General features: G+C 38.9%; 1 protein-coding gene across 6 annotated transcripts in view; it reads left to right on the top strand.

The window, feature by feature from the left end:
• The first annotated feature begins 372 nt into the window (after positions 1–372).
• SPOP (speckle type BTB/POZ protein) overlaps positions 373–15,377 on the top strand; it is a 30,085-nt gene continuing 15,080 nt past the window's right edge. Inside the window, exons 1-3 of one of the 6 annotated variants that reach the window (XM_062595804.1) lie at positions 373–465; positions 1,248–1,393; positions 3,917–3,988. The gene's annotated coding sequence lies outside the window, so the exon portion shown is untranslated. Of the gene's footprint in view, positions 466–1,123; positions 1,394–3,916; positions 3,989–4,466; positions 4,532–15,377 lie in introns of those variants that run through there. The other 5 variants (XM_062595803.1, XM_062595806.1, XM_062595807.1 and 2 more) reach the window with 5 other exon arrangements.

Genomic DNA, 15,377 nt, shown 5'->3' with positions numbered 1-15,377 from the left:
GGTGGAAGAACTATTTGTTTTTTTTTCACTTCACAACAAAAGCCTCAAAGAAGGGAAGAAAGACAGTGCAAGTGAACATCCCACCAGCTGCAGAGGCCTGCAGCTCCCCTCTCCGCCTCCTGGCTTCCTCTTCGGGCCAAGAGATTTAAAATAAACCCCGGCAGCCAAGCTGGCTCCCGACAGAGCGCTCGCCTCCCTCACACGACGCCGCGCCTCACAACTCGCCACAACGACCGCCCTAGCGGCGCGCGCTCGACGCCTTTCCCGCCTTTTCCTCCAGCTCCCCCGCGCGCCCCGCCCGCTGCGCGCGTCGCGCATGCCCAGCGCGCCTCCCTCCTCCCCAGCGCCGCGCTGCCTGTGGTGTCGTGTCGCTGAGAGGCGGCGTTGTGGGGAGTCCCGGATGTGTCAGTTTAGGGCAGTATGAGGAGGCCGCAAGGGGACAGCAGCCAGCAGTGTCCTTCACAGGTGAGGTGGGAGGGGCCGTGCGGGGGAAGAAGCAAAAGAAACCGGGCGAGGACTGGAAATCTCCACAGGGAGGAGGGAAGGTAGTGCCCCCCTCCCCCTCCTCCTCCTGCCCGCCTCTGAAAAGGGGCGTGCGGGGCAGCGCCCCTCTGTTCCTGCTCTCTGCGGGGCCCTGCCTCATGGCTGGGACGTGAGAGACTCGCACGGGCCTGCCCGCTCCCCCACGCTCGCTGGGTGTTTTAAGTGCCACTGCGCCAGGAGTGGCTCCTTGCCAAAAAGTGAGCTCTACAACATGAGGGACACATACACGCACACCCCCCTCCCCCCCCCCCCCGGAACACCGCGCATGCTCCACAGCGCTGCCACAATGTGAGCCACGGGGCGGTGAAAGAGGCCGGCGGCGCTGAGCGCGCATGCGCAGCGGAGGGGAGCCGGGGGCGTGTCCGGGGAGGTAAGCGCATGCTCGGAGCCTGGACTGGTGGAAGAGGGCGCATGCGCGGCAGGAAGTCGAAGGCGGGCGGTTTGGTCTTGGGCGAGGGAATTTGCGCGTGCGCAATGGTAGTGGTCGGGGGTGGGGGAGGAGGGCGCGATAATACATCGCGCATGCGCTGTGGGGAGGGGAGCGCTGGGAAGAGCCATATCCTGCTTCTTCGTAAACTTGGCGCGTGCGCAGAAGGCTGCTGCGGGGACTTGCGGAATAATGAGCCTTCTCGTCTGCGCAGGAGTAACTGGGGGAGGAAGACATGCTGCCAAATAGTGAGCTTCAGCTGCTGGTATTCTCCTAGGGGACTGGCTGCGGAGTGGGGGGCAGAGTCCGGGGGGCGCGATCCCCACCTACCGCACCTGCCTGGGCTAGGGCTTCTCTGGCTTCCCACCCTGCCACGGAGCAAAGCTGATTCCAGTGCTAGGATTCACTCGTTAGGGCCAGGAGGTAAGAGCTCTGGGGAAGGGGGCAGGAGTTGAACCGGAGATGGGAGAGGGGGATCAGTAGCTGGGGAAAGGGCTATGAGCAGTTAAAGTAACAAGGCCTAAGGGGGAAGGTAGAGAGCAGTGGCAGGGTGGTCTGGAAAAGGAATTCCTAGTGATTCCCAGAGAAGGATAGAGGTGCAATGGTTTACCAGGAACTAAGTAAGGAAACATGAGTGGGAGAAAGGAAATAAGGGCTAGAGTGGAAAAACTGAGATGACTAACAACGCAACCAAGTAAGGGATGACAGGGCTTAGCTTAGCCACTGACGATTGTGAGGCACATTTCTAAATCAGCAGGGAACTTGATCTTCACATAAATTAAAGCCCAGCCTGCATGGGATCCGTATTGGTATTTCTTAGCTGTGTCTCAGGCCTGTGGTGCTGTTTAAAGGAAATGGTGCATCATCATGCAGTATGGAAAGGCAATAGAACTCCTTTTCACAGCTAAATGTGTCACTAATACTATTTGACAGCAGTGTGTTAGTGCTTGTTTCAAGCACTATCATGATTACTGATAGATGCTATTAAAAGGGAAAATTATCTGTAGTGTTATTTACAAAGCTGCCTGTGAAATGGATTTTTCTTTTTTGACAGGAGGGTTTCTTTTTTGAGGAGGCTGGGGGAAATGGAATGCCATGTTATTTGTTGTCTGTTTTCTGTAACTCAGCATTATTAGATCTGCTTACATTTTTGTAATTGTAGAGAGTCATCATGATTTATGAAATGGAATCTCCGATTTCCTTTTTATTTTTTAATTTATGTTTAGTTGTGCTTGGGATTGCTTGATGTGAGGCCCTCTGAAAGTCTGACATGTTTTCACTATTATTTATGCTTTATTAAAAAAATGTGTTTGGTTAAACCCTCCACCCCCAAATCAGTTAAGTAGAACTTATAACTGACTTGCTTCTTTTTTGAGAGACTTTTTCTAACCACAGGCCCAGAAAGATTTGGTTTGATTATGCCACTTGTTTCATTCTGGTTTGAAGAAAAAACAGATTTTTTTTTTCTTTAATGGTACTTTGTCTCGGATATATGTTGAGATGAAGGTAACATGATAGCGTAAGTACATCACAAGCTGTCATCCCGTCACTGGATCAGTAGAGGACAGTAATACGAAACTATACCTAACATAAGATTGTAGAAACTACTATCAAATCTGATTACTGATTTTAAAAATACTTAAGTGTCTTTACCACTGTTGTAAACTAGTTGTGTTTCCTTCCCCAAACCTCCAGGATTTGCACATGGATACAGATCATGGAGGGAGCTCTATCAGAGTGTTTTTGGTTTGACACGTGGTCTCAATGAGCTGTACCATCATTGATTTCACGGTCACAGTAAAGCATTATTGAAAAAAACTCTACTTCTTGCGTAGCTGATCTTACGATTAGTTTATGTTTTAACATAGCAAAGGTAGCAGTAGTAGCAGCATTAGTATTAGGTTAATTAGACCTGATAAGTGTGAGAAGATTCTGGTGAGTGGAGTTGTTTTTAACAGTTATGGCTTCCACTGAGACAGCTTGACCTGTGAGGTTTTGCAGGGTTAATTTCTGAACTGCCGCTGAGGCTCTAGATGGACAGCATTAGATATGTGCAGTGAACTGTGTCTGTTGTCCTATATGATTTTTCTAGATATCAACCCAGTTTACAATAAGAGAAACTTAGCAGCTTTATTCTTGGCACACCCTTCTGTTTAGTGTTTTGTTCATGTGGCTTGCCATTCCACTGCATTAGCTGATGCTTTGGACCTGTGAATTTGGAAACATCTGCTTTGTTTCTTCCTGAGCAGCATTTCTGTAAAATTTGGCATAGAGATGGCCAAGATACGTATTTCTTCTGTGATCAGGAGCTGTTGCTATTTTATCATTTGGACGCACAGTTCCATGTTCGGACATAATTGCTGTAATTTTGTAAAATTCCTTCTCCCAGCTTTGGCTCAATTTTCTGCACAATTGTAGTATTATGTAAGATCTTGCTGTATTGCTCTGACCTCTGACTGCTGGTGTTTCCTACTCAGCATGGAATAGAAATATGGCCAGATACACATAACAAAAATAGCTTTATAGAAAAAAATTTGGGGTGTTACACTTCTTGATTGTTAGATGATAAGCTGCTACTGCATTCTCTCTTGTACTGTGTACTTGAGAGACCTCTTAAATAAATCATGTGCCCCAAGTTCTAGAAGCACGCGACAGTACAGGAAGCTGTCATGATATTAAGATATTCATATTTCATTTAAAATTAATTCCTTGAGAAGGCAAATAATTTACTGTTTTTTCAGAAAATATATCTGTAAATATATTAGAGCTTCTTTGCCTGGTTTCACGTTGTTGAGTATCCCATTACTGAACTCTGTAACTGTGTTTTGGAGGGAAGGAGCTGAGAGATTCTGGAAATCTCTTCTTCTGTGTGCATAGCAGAGTATCCAAGAAAATATATACCATGCACAGAATATGCTTTTCTTTTTCTTTCCCCTAAATTTTTAGGACAAAAAAGATGCAGAACCAGTGACTGTGTAGCAAATGCCTGGAAAAGACTTGGGAGTACACTGTTATACTGTGAGTAAATCCTGTGGCTAATGGTAGGAGTTGCATCATTGCTTTTTATATGGCATAGTTGGTCTTAGAACTCCATGGATTTTTTTTTTTAAATCATTAGTTTATAATGTCAGGAATGTGGAAGGAGTTAAACAACCAAACACTAAATTTCGTACTGGAAAACATCCTTCTAGCCGTTGATATGGAAGAGGTCAGTAGGATACTGCTGACTTCAGATGTACGGACTACAGAAAATAGTATTAAGTTTTTCATATTGAGATCTCAGTTCAGCCCTTCTTAGTCTGTGTTGTGGCCCATGTTTCAGTAGGTTCTGTTGTAGGACTACGGCCTTTAAAAATGACTCTTGAGAGAAATCTAGCATGTGTGGTTTGCATTTTTGATTAGATGTGATGTAATGCTTAGGATGTGAACCATCTAAAGGCATTTTAATACTTCAGAAAAATTGATCTGACTTCTGATAACAGAAATTCTTTTCCAGCAAGAGGATGTCCTTTTACAAAACTTCAAGAGAATCATGTACGGAAAAAGGATATTCACATGAAAGTATGCTCATTTTTAACTATTTTAATATTTGAGATGTAAGTTCAGTAGTGTTGTACTGGTGTCTGAAAGTAGACTGGAAGCTTAAGAACTCTAAGTACTTCATAATGCATTCAGAAACATGTTTCATGTAGCATGATACGTACATGTATTGATGGTGTATACTTGCACACTGATAAATTACTGACCAGTATTTTTAAGTTACTTTGAATCATTACTTTTTTGTTGAGTGAATGCACCACCCTTTGAGTTAATAGAGATACAGTTGCTACAGTTTCATATGTGTCACATACCAACGGCATTTATGCAGCATCAGTCTGAAAAGATTGTGATGTAATGCTCTAAAAGCGGGTAGCTTAGCTTAGCTTTGGCTGTCACAGATAGAATTGAAAGAATTAAACTCTTTTAACTATGAGCATGCATGAGTGATACATGAAAAAGTTGACAAAAATCATTTTTTCATCTTGAAGAGTGATGAATAATTACTTTTTTTCTTTTCTCCCTCCTTTTCATGAAGGATAAATCCATATATTTACCCAATAAAATATCTTCAAAATATATGTAAGATACAAATATTCCTGTTGTGACTGTGACAGGAATAGGTAGTTAAGCAAAATTGCACGGAAGGGGAAGATGGCTTAGAAAAAGTTATTGATCTTAGAGCCAAATAGGAAACAGAAGTTTTTTTACAGCACTTGATCAGATGGAGAAGTAGTTTAGTTTAAAAATAAGTGTGGTTTTAGTTGCATTGTTTCTGCCCTTGTTACTCTTTGCTCAGCAGAAACTTCCCTGTCCTGCAGCAGAAATTGCTCAGTAAATCATAGACCAGATCCTCTTCTTTAATTACAATGTTTTTAGTGAGGGATTTTCCAAGATTAAGTTGCATTTCTTCAACTTAGATTTTAAAGCTAATAAGGTCTCACTTCTGTGTCCTCTGCTTTTGAAAATAAACCCTTCTTAATATGAGACAATTTGTTTTTGTAGCTGAATGCGAAACTCGCATGGGAAGCATAGTTTTTAGAGACGTGCTTACAGCAATGAGACTAGAGAGCAGGTGGAGACAAATATACTAAAACAGCCTGAGCTGCTGTATAGCAATGCAGAGTAGCTGCCTGGCTGCCTCCCAAGTGTTACTGCATAAAGAGGCTAGAACAGACGCTGACTGCATAGATGTGAAAGTTTTCAGTTAACTTACTTGGCTAGAATCATGCCTACAGATTAACTATTCTGTCTGTGGGAAAAATGTTACTGTACCTTCCCCTCCAGAGAATCTACTGCTTTACCATGAAGATACTGTGATACCTTCCACAGATTCATAGAAGGCAGGCTATTATAGGCTGAGTATCCTGATCTGTCTTTGTAGTTTAAAAATCATAGTGAATGACACAACTACATTGGTGCCTTCATTTCCTCAGCAGCAGTTTTTTTCTAGACCTGTGTAATCTAAACAGGTTATACATAAAAACATATATATCAATGTGGTGGGATTTTTTAGAAATATTTGTGGACAGTAAATGAAAGTCACAAGACTGTATTTTACTACAGCGTTTGAGACACAGAGGATTTTCATAAGATTTCCTGTTAGGTTGTGATTACGTAGATATTTGTTCCAGAAGAGAAGTGTATCAGTGTAGGTATTTGAGTTTAGAACTTCTGAAAATTGCTGTTATGTGTTGTGTTGTGCTTACAGACCTGTTTTCTAGCTAGTAGGATTACAGTGAAAAGACCCTTATTTTGATTTTAAGTAACATCATCTGAATGAGGGAGCACAAGCATCTGCATTACAGTAGATTATGTTCTGCTGTATCCTCAACATGTTTTGTAACAACCTTGCTTTAAGTTGTTATGAACATTACCAAACCTGAAAATATGATAGAAATTTTAGTATTACTCAGTATTAAAGATTTTTACTTGGTGGTTTAGAATTGGCTCTTGGCTAGGTATTGTATTTCTTAATATAATATTCGCTGGTAGCTTATTGAATTTTAGTGGTGATGGGGAAAAATAGTAGGAAGACTTACAGAAGTGTTTATAAAAGAGCATAAGAGGAGACAGGAGGAAATCAAAGGCAGAATTAACTGTTGTTTCTTCTTTGAGGCTGGAGTTTAAGCAGTTCATGGAGATGGCTTGTTGGTGTAAAAAGGGAAAGAAATCTAGGCATCTTCTGGGAATCTGTTTTCATATACGTTTATATTTCCCCACATTTTTTTTTTTTTTTGATGAAACAAGTGGCTTGTGCCAGAAACAGTTTAAAATGTATGACTAAAATAAAAATTTGGCAAATCAGCACCCCATATCCAAGTTATTTCCTTTGGGATTTTTTCACTTGTAGTACAAATGATAACATTCATGCCAAAAGCAGAAAAGAGAATGCATCTTGCTACTATGCTTCCAAAGTGTTACTAATATAGAGAGAAATATAATAATACCTCTGGCCCAGTCTTTTTTCTTATTTACTAAATTGTAATAAATATAGAATATCTAAGCTATGCAAATTTTTCTTTGTCTTACTAATTAGATAATCTTGGTCTTGAATGGTTAGGATATTCAAATATGGGTGTAGACGGATGCCATAATTGTGTTATTATGTTACTTTTCAAACTGTGATTTACAGTAAGATGTGATGTTTTTATGTTAATGTGAATTAGATTATTAAAATTAGTAAGGCATGATGGTTTTGCTAGCTTGAAGTATGTGTGATACATTTTATAGGGGGAGGGGAAAGCTGTTGACTTTTGAGGAAATGTGTAGAGTTTGGAAGTGGAAGCTGGAATTTGATTCCCCTCTCCTCCCCCCCACCTCTTAACTCCTTCTCCTGTTGATATCTGATAAGGTCACAGAAAAAGAAAATAAGGTAACCTGGAAAAGAAAGGGCTCTTACAGCCTACAAAACAGAAATGTCAAAGCAGCATTACCTGATAGGATAGGCAGTGGATTACAGTCTTGCTAGTTTTTGTAACTGCTGTTGGTTGTCTGTTAGAAATATGCTCTGGGGTGAGCTTTCTGTTGGAGTGAAGTAAGCAGTTGATCTCTTTTTGTACTTCTCCATGAACTTGGGTTTTCATGGTGATTTTAAGAGCACTTTTATGTGACCATCGTATGATCTTTACATTTAGCTGGTCTAAGGTCATCGATTACAATAATTCTCGTAACAGTTTTAAGGTGCAATTACAAGTAGGTGAAAATACCTACTAGTGTGATGTGTGGTTCTTGCTGTGTGTTATAATCTCTAACTTTGATATTTGAATGCTTAATTTCCAGAATAATAATTGCAGAAGCTGCCTATGTTATTTTAGTTCAAGTTGTTTCTGCTAAGCTCTTAGAAATATTAGAGCAAGATGGTAACTGGAAAATGATGTGTGAGGACTACCAGATGTTTTTATTACTGGAAAGTTGATATAAATAAAAGACTCCAGGGGGGATTATAGTCGTGGTAGTTTGTTAGAGGTCAGATCTGCAATCCCATTTGAGTCCTTTAGCAGTGCTTGGTACCAGGTCTCAGCACAGCAGATGAAAAAATTGAGTCCTGCTTAATTTTCTGTTCTTGCTGATTCTCTCAGTGTTCCTGATTAGAAGTCATACTGCTTAGGCATTTCTTTGAGTTATTTTCAACTCTGCAGGAATCTTTTGGGATTTTAGAGGTGTGAGGTGTTTCTAAGAGTGTGTCGCTATTACAAGAGAAGAACAATCTGCAGAGGGGAAAAAAAAGACCATGCTGCTACTCTGTTTTCAAAGTGACAGACATACTCTGTGTTCAGAGTGACAGACTTCCTGAGGATATTAGGGAGTTTCCTGGGAAGAAGTAGTATCCCTCAGCAATTCATGGCTTTATCTTTTAATTTGGATGATGACTTACATACTAAGAAAGTGTAAAATTTTTTACTTAGAAAAAACTAAAATGGCAGCTGAGTATACTTAATAAGTGACAGGTAATATCTTATTTTAAAAGTAGAAAATGAAGCTCTAAAATTCTTTTATGATTTACATATTGAGGGAGAATGTAAAATAACACTGCTCACAGGCAATAACAGAATCCTTTTCAAAAATAGTATCAGATTTCTTATTGAATAGAGAACGCTATTCAGGCTATAAGATAGAGGTTGATGTTTCAGAATAACATTTTTCTTGTGAGAGGAGACCAGTGATCAAGAATGGATTGGTAGGAGAGAGAAACTTTAGGTAAGAAGCAGAATTTAGAGAAAAGGAAATACGAGATGTAATTCTTTTTAGTATACTTATGGTCTGAATTAAAAAATTATGATGATGATTAAATTCAGAGGAAAAAAGCAGTTTTGAAGGTCTAAGCTTTAAGCATCTCTAGAAGTACAGCAAGAAAATTAAAGATGCAAGTAGAAGAAGTTAAACAAGAGGCAGACATCTGGTGGAAATAAGAGTAGTGACTTAAACACAAAATTAACTCTAAAATTAAAAAAAAAAAGTTTTGTTTTACTTTTAAGTATTTTTTTTTAATATTTACTGGTGTGGATATGATTCTAATATACTTTGTGAGTAATTCATTGTTAGGGTCAGATGTGATTAAAGGGGATACGGTTTTCCGCGTCTGTTCAAACACCAGCATGAAGCAGTCTAGAATAATGTCAAAAATATGGTTTGGTTTAATGACTGAAGAGGAGAAATGTTCAGTGGAGGTCTGTTTGTAAAAGCAGAAAGTTATTTAGAGAACTCTAGACTGCTTCTTACCACTAACTTCCTCTGTGTTTCTTTTATTTAGTTTTAGCTGTTTGCTGTTTATCTGGATGATACTTGGGAAGGTAGATGGGGAAGGGCATTAGATGGGTTAGAGCTAAGCAATGTTGGTTTGCTTTTCTTAGGAAATGCATGTAAAGCTTGTTATTCTCCTTACGTTGCTGATTTTTTCACTGGTGCCTATCCCAATTTCGTTTCCTCTTTCCTTCTCCATGCTTTAATCGTTTCATGTAAATGATGATTTTTGGAGATGAACAAGTCTTTTTTATGGCTTTGATTCTGCAGCAGAGGATTTAGGCTTAAAAGAAAAGTTTTGAAACAGTCCAAGAATTGAAAAAAATCCTTAGTTTCAGAATACTTCTTAAAGTGGAATTTACCAATATTCAGTGCATTATGAGGATTTTTTAAATTAATTCTGCGTTGAAAATGATTTTTCTAGATAACTTTTATTTACTTCTTCATTATGTCGACTTTTTTAAAAAAACAAACAAACAAAACTGTGCTATCGTGACCTCAGGACTTTTGCCTTCTCTAAGGTACTTTTCAACTTCGGGGTGTAATTTAAGTGAATTAAAGCACTGTGTATTAAATAACAGAAAAGGTATCCATCCAGGTACCTGAACACTACTAAAAGTATAATGAGGGCAACCTGTAAACTGAATCAGGACTGATACATACTGCTTCAGAATCAAGAGAAAAACACAGACTTTCAGCTGTTGAGGGAGATCCTCCCTAATGTATTTGAAATAGGCTGGGTTGTTTGTGTGTGTTCTGCATCCCAAATGAGAGGTGATAGGTCCATCAGTGTGGTATGTATCTTTCACTGGATACCATTTCATTCCTTTTTATCTCTTTGCTGTGATAGTGTTCATTTTCCATTTTTTTTTCGCTTGTGACGGTGAATATTTTAGCTGAAACTCTATGTGTCATTTTGAGCTTAGCAGCTCTTCGGGGCACTTTAGCAGGGTATGTGATCAGTAAGATCCTTGGGGCTTGCAAAGCACAGAATGTAAGGGAAGCTGCAGTGCACCTCCCACCACCACTCATTTGACATAAATGAGTCGACCCCTCTAATTTAGGTACAGTTAAGTTTTTATATATCCCACTTAGGGTTCTCCTTTCTGGTTTCCTTTTTTTTTCTTTTTCTTTTTTTTTTCTTTTTCTTTTTCTTTTTTCTTTTTTTTTTCCAGGCAGTGATTGGCTTGCTGGTGTTGTAGAATTGTGCATGTAGCTTTGCTTCAGAAGGATAAGCCTCTAGCTTTTATAAAACAGGTTTCCTTTCAGGCCATGGCTTTTTACTGTGGGATACTTTTATCCTTCTGAAGTGATCATTTATTGTCTTAATCTATTTTTATTAATGTAAGTTGTTTGCCACCTTAGTGTTGTTTCTTCTGCACCACCATGTTAATGATTATCCAGCTTTGTGTAACCTCTGAAATTTGCTGCACCTGACTTCCAACCTGCATTTGTAACTGGATAAGCTTTCCTGCCACAAAGAGGAGGATGTAATCGTTGTAATCTGCATTGCTTGACAGTCATTAGCACAAAGTCTCGGGAAACTACTGAGCCCATCGTTGCCTTCTTCTCTAGTATCATATCATTTTTTTCTTACTTGGAATATGTCCGGTTTAGTGTATATATTAAAATCTGAAAAATTCTTCTTCTGCTAGTTAGATAACACTGCTTCAAACTTTGCTCCTTTAGTTAACTTGCCTGTTTTTACAGCAGCAAATTCAGATCCTCCATTAGCCTTTCCAAGGCTTTGAAGAATGAAGGAAGATATAATGGTCTTTTCCTTTGGTTCCCTTTCTCATCCGCTTGTTTTATTGCTCCAATTACCTTTGTCCCACTCCTTTCTCTGCATCTGGTAGTATTCTTGGATAGTCTTTCTGCAGTCACTCCATTTCTTGAAACACTTAATTGAAACACTTTTCTTTCATGGATTTCCATGAGTTCCCTTTCACTGAATAATGTATACAAAAGATTATACTTGATTTTTTTTAAAACAGTCTGTAAACTGCTATTTTCGTAGAAGCTAATTGGTATATCTTAAAAAGAAATACAAATACACTGACAAACTGTTTAACAAAAATCTAGTCATTCTGAGACCTCTTTTAGAATTCCTTGATGATTTTTATTTTTCCAGCCTTTTTCAGATCAGCTCTCTGCTGCTCACAGTGTACTTTTGAGTGTTGATTCCTACAGTAAATGGAGTTTTGAGCTTAGATGTCTTAGTGCAGCTGCTAGGTCAGGAGGTAATCATTAGGACAAGGTGGTAAGGGAACATTTCCTGTGCTTCAAAAAGGGTCTGATCTGGCTCTGATTCTTAGATAAAATTTCATCATCTGGAAGTGATTGTGAATGAGGTGAGAATTTCTTTATGTGTGTGTGTGTGTGTGTGTGTGTATATATATATATATGTATGTATATATGTATATATATGTGTATATATATATATTTTAACTGCAATCTTAACTGTGTCCAGAGAGGAGTGCTGTTTGTTATTTATATCCAAGCAAGTGAGAGACTAGCAGACTGTAAATGGGCTTGCAGGGATCCATAAGGTAATACTCTGTATTTTGTCTCCTGTGACTTGCCTGTCAGTACTTGTGCCTGTACTTTCAAGTTGTACTTGCCTTTCCTGGCCAGAAAGTGTTCTGATGCCCAGACTATTTATGAAATGTCTTCCTAAAACCTGTCTGCAGAACTTTATAATTTGCTGCCAGCTCAGAGATGCCAGTATTATTGCTAAAAGAGTGAGAACTGGTAAAACTTTAAGGGTTCATGAGCAAATAGTCGGGGGGGGGGTGCCCTGCTGATTTCAAGAACTTATTGTATGTAGCACATTAAGTTGGTAGTGGTTCCCTTTAAAACGTATTTATTATTGGTCCATGTCAGAAGAGTTACTCAGTATTTGAAATTAGAACAGCACATGCCAATTACTAAAAAGGGCAGACTTTTAAGGATGTTTTAATGCTCTTTCATATGCTTCATCCATAGTATGCTTGGTAATCAAGATAGGTGGCAAGTTTTTCCTTAAATTTTTCATGAAAGCCAGTAATTGGGTATTAGTGATTTTGAGGGTTTTTTTTGTTTGTTTTTTAATATAATTTGCTGTAACAGTGAAGGTATCGATGTCATTTTATGTCAAATATTAAATGGTTGGTTGCTGTATTGAGGTAGGGATATGTCGTAGTGATGCTATTTGATACGTAGTGATGAACATTTGAAGCCATCATTTAGCAAATTTTTTTAACTGTACTTACTTGCCTTGCAAAGCATTTATAGAAGGTTTTCTGCTATGTCTTTAACATACCAGACTAAAACTATTCTCTGAATAGTTTGAAAAACTTAAAATCTGGACCTTTATCCCCTTTGGGTCATTTTAAAGGTGTAACAAATGACATGGTGGCATGCAGCAATTCTATTAGCACCCTGTCTTAACTTTTATTACCACCTGCCTATCGAGGCCCTCTGGGAGAAAGGATGTAGGATATATACAAGTGACAGTTGCTTATAGGAAATTAAATAGTCTCGTATATTTTAAGTTCATGCATTTCTCTTGGCTTTATACCACAGAAAGTTTTCTAAATCTTTACATATATAAAATGGAGATAGTTTCGTAAGTACATCTTAAAATCTTGTTGGAATACAAAGTATGGCCATATATATTTCAATCGATGCACCACACAGTTATCTATTTACATAACCAATTATACGATCCTTGGCTAAAATATTCTAGCATTTATTTCTTGGAAGCTAGTGAAATGTATCTGAGATTAGAATTACAGAATTAAATTACTCTTTAGTGGGTAGAAACTGTGTAACTTTACAGGGTGTGCCAATACTTGATGAATGTGCCATTGTAACATAAAAAGTTGTTGTCTCCTCTTTCTCTCCTCATTAATCCCTCGTTTTCATGCCATAAAGGGAGGTGTTACCACTAGATTTACCAATTTGTCTTCCAAAAAGACCCTCTGGTGTCCTTTAACTGTGTAATATGTGCATAGAGATACTTAATTGCTTCAGTTTACCTAATCACTCTGGAAAAAGTGGAACTCTTCTTATAAAAGCATGTATTGTTTATAAATATCTCACAGGAAAGTGACTAGAAAAAACACCAAAAGTTGCCAAACTGTTCAGTACCTGTTGCTTGTAATTCTTCGGAAGCGAATGTTTTTTTTTTTTCTTTGAATTTAAGCAACTTATTCTAATTTCTGCTGTCAGGTAGATGTATACAAATGTTATCTGGAGTACAAGTACATTGTAGAATTTATTACTCTGTTCATCTGTAAAAGGAATTTCGTTTTCTTTTCTGGAAATAGCTGCTTTTACACAGCGCACATCTCTCAAAAGTACCCTGCGTACATTATAGACTAGAGTTGACAAGAGTGTTTTGACCTCTGGAGTCTCACTTTCTTCTGCTGCAGTTTGAATTCATGCTGACATGTCCCTTGTCACATTGGTGTCACCTCCTGTGAAGTTTCCGTAAAGTCAGCTAAGCCTAACTGCATTATGGCCTCATAATGTCACCGGGAGGCATTGAGCGGCCCTTGCTGCTAACTCATTCCTCGGTGTCTTTAAGATGAGCTCGCTGAGCTTTCAGTAATCTCACCGTGGTAGGCTGTGGGCCGAAATCTCTGTAAGGAGGAAGGCTGAACTAGAGCGGGGGAAAACCGAGTGAGTTGTTGCACGTTGAAGTTTAATTCAGTAGCACCATTTTGGCAAGATATTTTGGTAATTGTATGGAGTGCCCTGATGTCTTTGGTAAGATTTATCTGTTGTGTTTCATAGAAATTAAAAAAAAGAAAAAAGCTTTGTTTTGCTTTTAAAAACAGTTTGTGTCTTTAATTCTGTGATACCTCTTAAATAAAATTTTGTGCTATTTTTCACAGTGCACAAGGAAGTGAGTATTTTAAAATATTGAAACTGGAATTCTTCCATATTGCGATCAGTTTGAGTAAGAAGTTGTTGCTTAAAAAATAGAATTACTGAAACTAAATATAATTTTAATGAAAAAAAATCCAGTTTCTTATCCTGCTCTTGTTTTATTTATTCGTTATGCTCAAACCTTTCAGTTGGGTTTAAGTGTAACACTTGTGGCTCAGTGTGCAGACAGGCTGCTGTTGGCAAGGAGTTGAGCTTAAGAAATTTCATCCTTTCCCTGTCTGCTTATTCTCTGTCCATAGTGCAATTTGTGTCCCTCTTGTTTGCGCCCGTTTGGGGAGCCTGTGCTGTAAAACAGATTGCTGGAATAATGTAGATTAAAAATAGCTACGAACAAAGCAATTTAACCAAGTCTGGGTGGAGTAGAGCAGTGTGTGTGTGTGATCCCCAAGGGGAAGGAAAAAGCTTGGGTCTCCTGTCTGCTGCACATAGACTAAAACCAGCAAAAAGTCATTGTGTTTTACAGACGTGTTGAGAGGGAGGTGTTTTTTGCGGGAATTTCAGGTTGCTTCTGTCCCCCAGAGACATGTGACTGGAGAGAGCGAAATGATGATGTCTTCTGAGGCAAAAGTGTTGCATAAAGAAAAGCAGTTTAGCTAAGTATTCAAAACTAATTTCTGCTAATTTTGGCTTCGTTTGAATGACACAAGAGTGGTTTAGTCGACTTCCTTTCGAGGAATTGTTGTAATTTTATATTTAACTTAATAAAATCAAAATAAGTACCTAAAGCATATATTGATGTACCTTTCTCTTTAAAACGTTGATTTGTTTAACCTCTTTCCTCTTTCTGCATGCACAGTGCAAACTGCAAATGCAAAAAGTTTGTAAAGCAGGATGATACGGGAGTACTCCGTTTCATAGTTGCGCCAGTTGTCTCGCAGTTCAGGTCTTAAGGAGGTGACTGTGTTTCTTTGGCCATGAGCTTTGTACTAGGAAATAAATTTCCACAGAGTTAACCGCATAGAGATGCATATTTAAATACTTACTTCTCAGCTACTGGTAGCCAATATCCCTTTTTAATGATTACACGGACTCACCTGTGCTTTTTAAAGGAAGTGAAGTCTGAAGAGAACACTCTTGTTTTTGAATTAGAAAATGCTTATGTACCAGTATTGGCAGGTACTTTCTGAAGGTGAGCAGAATTCAAAATCTGAGCGTACAGTGGAGAAACTATAAATCATAGTGGATACTGATG

The sequence above is a fragment of the Rhea pennata genome, chromosome 26 (assembly GCF_028389875.1).
Source record: "Rhea pennata isolate bPtePen1 chromosome 26, bPtePen1.pri, whole genome shotgun sequence".
In the NCBI taxonomy this organism is placed as follows: domain Eukaryota; kingdom Metazoa; phylum Chordata; class Aves; order Rheiformes; family Rheidae; genus Rhea; species Rhea pennata.
Note: the sequence above shows the minus strand (reverse complement) of the source record. Positions and strands in the feature narration are given on the sequence as shown.